This window comes from Meleagris gallopavo, chromosome 15 (genome assembly GCF_000146605.3).
Source record: "Meleagris gallopavo isolate NT-WF06-2002-E0010 breed Aviagen turkey brand Nicholas breeding stock chromosome 15, Turkey_5.1, whole genome shotgun sequence".
NCBI classification, from domain to species: Eukaryota; Metazoa; Chordata; class Aves; order Galliformes; family Phasianidae; genus Meleagris; species Meleagris gallopavo.
In genome coordinates this window covers 14,197,263-14,207,024 of record NC_015025.2, presented here as the reverse complement: position 1 = coordinate 14,207,024, position 9,762 = coordinate 14,197,263, and positions in this window count along the sequence as shown.

The window sequence follows — 9,762 nt, the reverse complement described above, 5'->3', positions numbered from 1 at the left end:
CCTCACGCTGCAGCTGGGCTCCAGCTCCAAACTGGGGGTGTCCTGATACCCCCAGGACTGCAATATCTGTTAGGATGGTTATCAACGGGAAGGAAAAGGACAGAAGAGCTGCTCTTTGTGAGTGGACAGATGGAAGAGGGCTGTAATGTTGCACTGTCCTGTCCCTGAGACCTCCATCCCCATGGCTGCAGCCCCAGGTCTGGGCACACGGAGGTAAATCTGTGCCACACTTATCTGTGCTTTGAGACTCAGCCCCTTCCAGCCTCACCACGATTCCACAGGCCCACGGAGTCTCCTGGCACTGGATCATTTACAGTGCCCAGGAGGCAAACACAATGACTCATTATTATTAGTTAATGAAGCATCCGAGCACTAAACTTGCAGTCTGCTGAGTAGACGAGGAGCTCGGGCTGAACTTGATTCACCCCACAGCTCCGGTTCCTCAGTAGACCTGTCCCATGGCCATTCCCACTGTCACCCCATGCCCCAGTATGGCACCAATATGGCACCAGAGCCACCACTCCCAGGCCCCAGTGAAGCACCCGGGGAAGGAAGGACCCTGCTCTGCACTGCCACTGCCCCAAGGGGCTGGGGGGGCAGCGGGAGGGAAGGACATGGCACGTCCTTGGCCCACAGCACTAATAACACAGACTTTCTCAGACTGCATCTCCCTTCCCAGAAGGATAAATATTTGATAACAAATTACTTTGAAGATAATCCACTTAATCCTTTGCCATGTCTCCAGGTTTCACCGTAATTAAAGTGTGATTAATTTTCTAAAGAAAAGCTAAAAACCCATTCCACTCTTCGCCCCATCTGCCTGCGGCTGTGTGAAGCCCAGAGCCATCCTCTGTGCCGTCACGCTTGGATCAGGGCTCAGGAGCCAGATGTTCCTCCAGCACCGTGAAGGACGCACTGCAGAAGGGCACAAAGACCCCAAGAGCTGCACGAGATGCATCCCTGGATTGAGAAGGGGCTTTCAACTCCTACTCACCATACATGAGCTGCCCCTAAAGCCCCCTTCCAGACCCTTTTTCTCTGCCCTAACCAGCTGATAGATGCCTGTGCATTCTCTGAGTGTGGCACAGCCCTGCACCAGAGGGCTCAGGCGCTCAGTCTCACCACCATCCCACCCCACAGCTCTCTCAATGCCTTTCTACTCCCCCAGTGCCTAACCCGGAGCTGACTCAATTTATCAAAAATAGAGAGTGAAGGGAGGTGCGAAAGCCAGCTAAAAAAAAAAATTAAAAGAGAAAAAGAAATGAAACCCAAGGAACCCAACTCAGGCAGTCAACAGCCTCCTCCGCCTCCCCCAAGAGCCCCACTCTGAGCTCTGGCATCACCGCTCCAATCACAGACACAAGGAGGGGAGCATAAGAGGGAAGTAGTGTTGTGAATCCCAGTGTGACCCAATGTGGGCTTTGCATCCCAACCTCTGCATGGCAGGGAGCCATGGCATGGCTGAGCATCGTGGCCCCTCGTTCTCATGCAGGGAAATTGCACCTTCCCACAGTCCCACCTGCAGCACTGTTGGCTGGAGGTGACACTGCGCCCATCCAGTCCTGGGGTCTCTCATTGCAACCCCACCCAGCCTGGCTGTGTCTGCAAGGCAGTGCCTTTGATAGATACAAAGCAGCAAATGGAGCACTAGGATGTGCCATGTCCCAGAGTGTCATTGGGATTCTGGTCTCAGTTTCATGCCATGAAAAAAGATGAGATGTAAGATGATTTTTTTTTTTTCAGCTCTGCATTATATACACCTTATAATTAAGTGTGATGCCAAATCATGGCTTGAACCCAGATCCATTCTTCCCCAAGGCTTTGAGGCTGCTAAGCAAATCTTGCATCTCCCATGTGAAGCACATAAAAGAAGAGCTGGGAGTGCTGTGGGAATCCCATCTCAGTGATTGCTCCCAGAAGCCATGCTGCATAGTGCTGACAGCTGGAAGCTGGGCACGGGATGAAGCAACCTGACCGTGCCAGAGCCTTTGGGTTTGGTTTAGATCCATCTGCAGTGAGAAGTCTGCTCCAGCACCTGGACCAGGTGCACAGTGATTGCAGCCCGCCACAACCAGCACTCCAGCTCCAACAGCTGCCTGGCAGAGCAGAGAGCCCCAAAGCCCTTCCTTTGGCAGGAACAGCCCCAGGATGCCCACAAGGCACACGCAGGTCCGCGCAACCCAACACCAGCAACTACTTTTTGCATTTATTCCTCTTGAAAACACCTCCTTAATGTGCATTTAACATTACGCTTAAGTGACAATGAATTACACATTTTATTTAAGAGCAGACTCAAAGAACAGTGTAATTCCCTATAGACTAATGGTGCGTTTCCCCTCACAGACAGCTAATTAAATATTTAATCAGCACAATAGCCAGTTAAGTATTGTATATGGGCATAAATACAGCCCAATACATTTCCATGCTACATTAAGCTGAACCTTGTAGACTCTTGTCTCCCCAGCATCAGACATGACAGCTCAGTCAATGCATCCTTCGAAAGCAGATTCTATTTATTTTCCATCATATTAAGTCAGCATCGTTTCGATTCTGTCCCGATCGAGTGTATTAACTCTTCAGCAGGACCATATGAATAATCTGCATCAAACTGTGGATTAGGTGGAGATTGCTTCCTTCCTGCTCAGCGGCCCTCTGTGAGCAGACTGCAAATTTCAGTGAATAATTTCGCTTTGGATTGCATCCTGGAGCTCCAGCAGCGACTGGAGGGCCATTGTGCACAACGGTCCTCAGCTGCTTTAGAAGAGACAATCCGTGCCCGGAAGATTTAGCAATTAAAGACACAAGGCAGAAAAAAGGAAAAAGAAGAGAATTCTGACTCTGCTCGTTTAATGGAGAGGGATGAGGGAAAAAAGAGATCAAAAATTAGGTTTTCAGACAGAGTTTGTCCATTCGGTGCAGAGAGACATTTATTGCATTTTTGCACACCTAGGAGATGCATTCATTCTGCCGTTGTCGTATTTCGAGCTTGATTTCTATTCAGTTTTCTTTCCATCTCCACTTTCCAAGCTCTCATCGACTCGGTTATAACTGCAAGAATGAATCCATTTACGGAGCATTGTTGCAAAATGAATCAATAAACCCAGAGCAAACACAAGGCCATATCCCCAGCGGCTGGAAGGGCAATGTGTGGTGCAGCACATCCTATGGTCGGATCAGCGCCAGTCAGGAGCACCGTGGTCACTCCTGACACCAGGAGCAGAGCAGGATGGGGTATCCATCACTTCTCTGGGCATCCCGTGCTTTATTGTGATTTTTTTTCCCCCCTGTATCCAATCTAAATTTCCTCTCTTTTAGTTTGGAACCACTGCCCAGATCCTGAGCATCATTTATTTGGGATGGCACAGGGAAAATCCTGCACACTGCTACTGTGAAAATGGAAGTTTTTCCAAGGTTTTGAGCCTTTGGAATGTCAAATGGAGGAAGTTAGAGAAAGATCAAAATATGGAAGGGATGCAATTAGGGAGGTTTGGGCCACTGATGATGGACTCAGCAAAGCTGCATGGGTTCATGCCTCCCAGTGACCCACAGAGTCTGGGTGAGGCTGTGTGATGGGCTCCATGACCTCCAGGTTCTTCCCCCTCCCTGCATGATTTCATCCTTCGCTGGGCTGTGATGTGTCGGTCACATCACCCCAGTGATGTGCAGTGAGGCTTTAAGCTGTGTGAATGCCCTCCGTTACACAGCCACGGCCTTAATTGCAACCTGAATGCCACCAAAGCTAAGTCTGATCATAGACAGCAAAGTGATGGGTCTGAAACCCACCTCCAGGAACTCCCACCCGCCCCATCTGCTTCCCACCCATAAATCTCCCCTGTCACTGAACGACATGCCGGTGCTCAGGGTGATTTCCACATTTCTCTCTCTGCTGTGCTTAGTTCAACCCCTGCAACAGCTGCCAGACATCATAAATCACCCGGCAAAATCCTGGGGCTTGGGATTGCTGTCGTGTAAAACAAATGTCTTCCAGATTTCCTAGCGCCTGGTGCTGGTTACAAACAGTCAGTTGCTGGTTCTTCCTCCTCTCTTCCATTTATTTCCCAGCTCTGCATCTCTGCTGCTCCTTGTCTGCTATATATCTCCCATTTATTGTTATTTCTTTTCCCCTTTTGTTTTAATAAGTCTTTTACTGTGGATTCTTGTAAAAACAGCTGCTCTTGCCAGTAAAAAAAAAAGAGAAAACAAAAGAAAAGAAAATATCTGGAAACAGATGCCCTGGCATTGCTTCAGCTGTAATCTGCTAGATTTATAATTCCTCTTCAGTTCAATATTGATTCAGAATAAAGCAACTCAAAACACACCAGCAGCTCACAGCATTTCATAGCCTTCCCATCTTCCCTCCCTGCCATAACATTTCTGTTCTCTTCATCCAGACGAAAAGCACACGGAGGAACAAAACAATGCGAGCTGATGAGAGACCCAAGTGTCCACAGTGCAGAGGGTTTATGTCTGGGAAGGCTCAAAAGAATACTGTCAGCTGCTTTTTTATGGCTTTAATTTCTGTCTTCCTGCCCAGTGATTGCTGACTGCTCTCCACATCCCAACTCGGTCACTCTCTGACTTGCAGGGGGCTCCCAGCACCAGGGACAGGCTGGGCACTGGAGAAGAGATGCTGTAGTGGCAGTGTCCTCTGTGTGTGTGACAAGGGGACAGGCATTGGGCTTCTCAGCCCCCAGACATCCCTGCTGGGGGTACAGCGAGCCACTCGATACCACACTGAAATGATATAATAGCCGTTCTCTTTGATAAAACACCTTGAGAGCCCTTAAAAAAAGAGGCAGAGGAGAAAAAAAAAAAAGAAGAAGAGAAAGATGTTAGGAAGTTTCCTTCTGATCTAGAAACAAAAGTGCGTATGTTATCAATGTACCAAACACACAGCTCAGATCCCCACCTGTGAGGGCACAACATGCACAAGTGTGTGACAGAGAATCACTGGGTCATTGCACACTCCATTAAACACAGCTCTGAGACCAAGTGCCCTGACAGCTCCCCAGTGAGATTTGCTATTGGGCAGGTTGGGACACAGCAGCTTTTATTTCCTTCAGGGAGGGAAAGGGGGACCTGGGCACGCTGCTGGGGGTGGTGCCATGGTCTAAGTCCCTGTAGTCCGCAGACTGGGAACAGGAAGGGATGAGCTGAGGAGAAGAAGAAAGGAAGTTTGGGACCCTGGGGATGAAGGCAGCACCACACACTGAGCTCATGTGCGGTGTTTCCTGCCTTTCCCTTTAGAGAGGGAAAATGAAGCACAAAGGACCTGGTTTTCTTATGGCTCTTGAACACGAGAGCCCTCAGAGAGGACCTGCTTGAAGCAGAGAGCATCCCCTTGCTGGAAAAGTGCTCAGCAGGGCTGGTTCAGCAACATGCCCTTTGGGCAGCAGCCACTTCAGCTGCCACAGACTCTGCTGGGGTCCATGGGGGGGGATTTGTGCCTAGGCCACCCACTCAGAGTGGTGACCTGTGCTCAGCCCCAGGCTTGTTCCATGATGCTATCTCCCCATGGAGGACCCCATGTGCCCACCCCAACTTGCTCCATAGATCAGCTCCTGTGCTGATATGTCTCCTCTTGAAAGGCACTTCTTGAATTCTGCACAGGATTCTCCTCTATTTCCATTTCACAGTTTGTGCTCTTTTCCCCATAGTGGGACTGAGTGCAGTAACTCAAGATGTGATGATCTGTATCATTTAAGTTTTTATGCACTTCACTTAAACTCTCTCATAACCAGCTTTACTTTTCCCATTCTCCTGGCTGTCTTCAGCATTAGAGAGTTAGTGCTGGGTTAAGCATCTTCATTCCTCTTTCCCTTTGCCATAAGGTTCTGTTTTAATGGTGCAAGCAGAGTTTCTCACACTTCGCAAATAAAAAAGAGCCTGAGCATGGAGGTGTTCCATAACTACTGCAGTTCCACCACGAAGAAGACCTGGGATCCACACAGTGCTCCTCTCACCCAGCCTGCACCCATGGATCTAGTTTGGAGCAAACCTCTTCACCAGGTCCAGCACAGTTCTGCACAGCGCTTCCTAGGACCCAGCTGCAAGGTTTATTGCTGCAAACCTCTCTCAGTGTCAGCTTTGTGTTGCTCTCATGTACACATTGGAGAATCTGCTTTCAGTTCATTCTAGCTAAAGCCACGTTGGCACATTTGGAATGCTGCTACCTGTTCCATGCATGAATAGCTGTGACAGGAAACAAAGTCTAAGAAGCAAAAAGTGAGGCTGAAGGCTGCAATGCTCAGAGCTGCCTTAATTATTAGAGCGTGAGCTTTTACATCCCTTGGGAAGCATGGGAAATATTGGCCTAAAAATGCATGGTGTGCTCAGACAGCGGAGGCAGGGAGCTGTGGGGACATCTCACTGCAGCCAGCCTTGCTGTCTCCACTGGGCTTGGAACGAGTCCGATTCATTGCAGCATACCTGAACTCAGAGCAGAGAGAGCAGACGAGGCTCATTGCCTATGCCAGGCAGAAAACTGCAACAACAATTGTGGTTTTCTTTCTTTTGTAATAAGGTTATGTGAGCAGACAGCGGCAGGAGACCCTCTCCCTCCTCATCCCCATGCCAAGATTCGTTAGCATCTTCCTGTGCTCAGAAAGAGCAGCAAAGCCACACAGCCCCCAGAGCCACACATCTGCCACACACCGTACCCCAGCCTGGAAGTGGGTGAGAGATTTGGCTTGCTCCTGGGAAAAAAACAAACACACACATCCCCTTGCAAAGCTGAATGCTGGTATGTTCACACCACTGCTTGCACTGTGTAGGATGAATGAGGCCCACCATCTCTTTGCTTCACGCTCTGCTCTAGCAGCAGGCTGGCCGCGTCCCATGCTGCTGCCTCTGTTCGCCCAAAGCAAATGCAGCAGATTTCTCTGTTGACTGTGGGGATTTGGTTCAACCAGGTGAATCCATGGGGAACACTGGCTAGTTTATTTTATTTCTTTTTCTGCTAGAAGCTGTGCATAGGTCCATCCCATGCAGATTAACCTCGAAGTCAGTCTCAACACAGAGAACTCCCATTTTGCTTCCCTAGTTTTTCCCTTACTCCACTGCTTTTGGTGCTCTTTCCCCTTTCCTGCAAGGTCTGGATGCCCTCCCACAGGGGCTCACAGCTGCTTTTAAAAATCCTGCAGTCACCCTCACTTCCTCAAGCAATTCAAGCACTCCTGTGCTTTTGCAGCATCTCCAGTGCTCATACCCCAGGTTTGGGGGCACCCCGGCATGCTAGAAGCAGCATCTGCTGGGCTGCAGAGCAGGGCTTCACTCCTGCCCACAGGTGGGTTGGTTGCTGAACACAGCACAGTTGCCTATTCTGGGGGAAAAATACAGGAAAGAGAAACAACAAATCAATTCCATTCACGTGAGATATGAGCTGAACTTCAACCAATAAATGCTGAAGGATAAAGCAATGCCAAAGAAAAAAAAGTCCTGTTGTGATACGGTCATGTTTGAGGTTCATTTATTATTTAGAGTATTTTTTTTTTCCTTTTCTCCTCCTGGTTAAAAACTAGATTTGCAGAAAGGAGCATTGCCAGCATACCAACACCCACCCAGGGCCCAGCCAAAGGGCTTGTGGAGGAGCTGCGTCCTGAGTGCGACCTCACAGCAGGCACAGCGGGGACACGGAGCTTGTGGACACCTTCCATTACCCACCCCTGCAGGAGCACCAAAGCCAGCACTGGCCCTAACCCATTTTTGCTGCATTTTGTCTCTCAGCATCTCAGCACACGAGCTGGAAGCCAGGCAACCCAGCTTGCTAGCAAAGAGAGCTTCCAAATGGGGATTGAGCAGTGATTAATTCATCCTATATTTGTTTTGAAAAGTGCTTCAGCAAGGTATACCATTTCCCTTTCCAGCTCGAGGCTTAACATCCACAGGCTTTCTTCCGTCTCAGAAACAAATCCACATTTATTTTGCATGCACCCAATTAATCCCCACAGCATTACATCCAATAGGCCAAAATGAGAGCTGTCTCCACTGAAACACTTCAGGAGAAAGAGGAGCTGGGCGGTTAGTGGAAGAAGTCAGTGAAGCAGTGTTACAGCAACGTGCCAAAGCTGTGTGCTGGAACCACCTATGGCTTTGGCTGAAGCCAGGTTTTCTTGGCTTGCAGGCTCTGCTTGGGGACCTGCTGGGTCCCCCAGTCCTCACTGTGACAAATTTTGGAAAGGTCCCAACTGGAGGGCATGGGCATTGCAATGTGCGCTCATAGCTGCAGCACCCACATCCTGCTCGCTCACCCCATGGAACCCATTCATTTATCAGAACCCCCCTGGTGGATGGAACCTCAGTGAGGTTGGAATAGATGATCGTTAAGGTCCCTTCCAACGCAAGCCAGTTTATGATTCTATGTATGGCTGCATGAGCTGTATGTGGTTTTGCAGACCACGATGCCTTGGGAAGGAAAACCTGGGGCATTCATTTCAGGTATGATCACTGGAATTCCTACGTGGCTCTTCACTTGGTTTAATCGTTCAGGATGCTCCCAGGCTCAGCACTGATTTACCTGCAGCATTGGACATATTCTGTTCCCTGTTAAATCTTGTGCAACTCTGCCGAAGTCAATCTATGAAGCAAACATTTAATTTAGCAAGCAGGCTCAGAATCCCAAATTTAAACATATGTCAAGCCAGCTAGTAGCTTTGTTTTAATTAACTCTCAAACTTTGTGGCTGTCATTTCTTTATATAAATGAGGATGTTCTGCCAAGGGCAGAATGTAATCCTGTTCGCATACCTACAAAACCGTCTGCTGCTTCCCCAGCACTCTTCAAAGAGCACGGAGGCAAAGGGAAGGGCTGTTGTTATAAGGGTCCAGATGGCAGCACATTCTGTGGTCTGCTCTGAGGTTGTGCAGCCCTGCAGCCTGGATCCTGGGTGTGATGGGTTGGGATGGGGTGGGGTGGGATGGGATTGGATAGGATCATTGAGGTTGGGAAAGACCTCTATGGCCATCTAGTCCAACTGTCCAGCTACTGTCATGTACCCACAGGAACTTGGGTAATGTGAGTGCAGCTTTATTCCCAGTGCTGTTAGTGGTACTCAGTGCTGAGGAATGGCACTCACTTTGCTTTTGGGGCAGGAACAGGGGAATTTCGGGGCTCTGTTGTCCCTGCTGAAGAAGGAACAATGCAAGCGCTAACAGCTCCAGAAAAGAAATAAGCTGACAGCCAATTCTCATCTACAGTTAATAGGAAAGAAGGAGTGGGGCTCAGAACTCCTCTCCCAATTTTGTGTTTTCCCCAAAATCGGGCTCTCTGCGCCTGACTGTGCGGGTAGCCGCCACCTAGCGGGCTGAGAACTTCGGTTATACCCCAACCCGCTCTGCCGGGGGGTCGTGACGTTCTTCTCATGCACTTTCTGTTGCTGCTGTTCAAGGAAATGGAGCGTTCCCCTCGGGGCTCTACTTTGGAAGAGGACCGTGTTTGTGGCCCCGGCAGCCCTGCAGGGTGCTGCGGTCACAGTGCTGCTGTTCGCACGGGGTTCGCTGCTGCTGCTGCTGCTGCTGCTGCTGCTGCTGCTGCTGCTGCTCACCCCCAAGGCTCTTCGTCATTAAGAAACGATCCCTAATTTTGGGAAAGTGGTTTATTTAAGCCGCCGCTTGTTTATTTAAAAGAGAATAAATAAATAAATAAATAAGCCATCCCGTGGCTATCCATCATCTGGTTTATGGGCCGGAGGAGGGCAGCTTAATTACCACGAAGATCTCCACCAGGGCGCTAATTGCGGGGCCGCTCCGCAGCAATTAGCTCGCC